General features: G+C 53.2%; 1 long non-coding RNA gene across 1 annotated transcript; it reads right to left on the bottom strand.

The window, feature by feature from the left end:
• Positions 1-394: 394 nt before the first annotated feature.
• On the bottom strand, positions 395-1,113 carry LOC139186790 (uncharacterized). The gene is made up of 2 exons (XR_011570398.1): positions 873-1,113; positions 395-639 (listed from the first exon to the last, which is right to left on the bottom strand). It is a non-coding gene; the product is annotated as an uncharacterized lncRNA (long non-coding RNA).
• Between the last annotated feature and the right edge of the window lie 329 nt (positions 1,114-1,442).

Here is a 1,442-nt window from a genome sequence, read left to right on the forward strand (position 1 = left end):
GGGGCCAAAAAGGCTGAGACCACTGATCCAGAGCACAGTCCTCCAAGTTGTCTGATGACTGACTGTCACACCAACTTCACGGCTCCCACACAGGACAACTCATAATATTTTATGCCAGTCTCCAGTCAACAGGCAGCCTGTTAGAATGAGTCTCCGTTTCCTCAGGGTAAAGGAACAGTTGAGTGGGGTCCTTGACACAGCCCTGGAGGGACGAAACCTCCAGCCCAGGGGTCAGGACGTCCTGCCCCGTGTATCTTGGCTGCTCCTTCCCTCAGGGGACCCCCATGTGGACCCTGCAGGGAGGCGACTGAAGGTGCAGTCACCAAACAGACTCAAACCTCCCCCCAACCATGCCAAATGCCAGAGCAGTTGCTGTGATTTATTAATCTGCCAGGATCTTTGCAAGATTTTAATGTGGTATTTGGAGTCTATTTAACTGGGTAACAAAAACACCCAAAGCCAGAAACCGTAAATAATTATCACATCCATCGGGCCTTTCATATGAAGACTGGTACTGGCTTCCCCTCCAAGCTGCTCAATTTTCAACTTTTTCTCTCTCCATTTGGAACAAGCTCCCACTCATCAAAGAAGGAGCCAACCCAGGGGTTTCGGGGAGCACCAAAGAGGAACGCTGCAAGTCTGTGATTAGAATACAAGAGGGAGGATCAAGGTAATTAATTTTTTTAACTTAAAAAAAAATTTTTTTAAGTTTCCCCATCAGCTTCTGCAAAGCCATGTGAATTATATCTGCTTATGTAAATAAAGCTAACGGGTGATAACATTAATTAGCAGAATAAAACTTTTGCTCATCCGGCTGGAGATAGCAGGTAGTTGGGGGAGAGGATTAATTTCTGTTTTAATTGGAAATTTACATGTGCGGCAGCTTGGCCTCCATCGGCGAACAATCAGATTCCAGGTCCCTTCAAACGTGTTGGCTTCCGAAAGGGCAAGGGGCCCATCCGCCTTTCAAGGGGGCTCCACTTCAGTTCCCCAGCCAGCGTGGAGTTGGCTGATCAAAGCCTGAGAAGCATCCTGCGTGGGGCTGGCTCCTTCGGGGGTCAGCACCCCAGCCTCCCCCCTCCAGCAGACGGGTCTCCGGGTCCAGGCCTGAGCTGCCACTGGGTGGGACGGTGAAGCGATTAGAGAAGACCCCGCCATGGGGAGGGTCACGTGGAGAGGCCCCCACCCAGGATGCCCAGCCCCTCCAGGAAGGCGTCTGTCGGTGATGAACAAGGTGAGGAAGAAGCTGGCAGGGGGCGGTGGCCTGACCACACCTGCATGAGGAAGCAGGGCCCCCTCAGACTCTACTCACTAAGAGGGCACCTTGCTGGGCCCCCGTGGAGGTAGCCGGTGGGTCCCGGACCCTCCTGTTCTCCACAGGGGAGAGCGCACAGAGGGTGAGACCTCGGCATCAGGGCTTGATCCTAGTGGCTCCGAGACCC

This window comes from Bos indicus, chromosome 14 (genome assembly GCF_029378745.1).
Source record: "Bos indicus isolate NIAB-ARS_2022 breed Sahiwal x Tharparkar chromosome 14, NIAB-ARS_B.indTharparkar_mat_pri_1.0, whole genome shotgun sequence".
In the NCBI taxonomy this organism is placed as follows: domain Eukaryota; kingdom Metazoa; phylum Chordata; class Mammalia; order Artiodactyla; family Bovidae; genus Bos; species Bos indicus.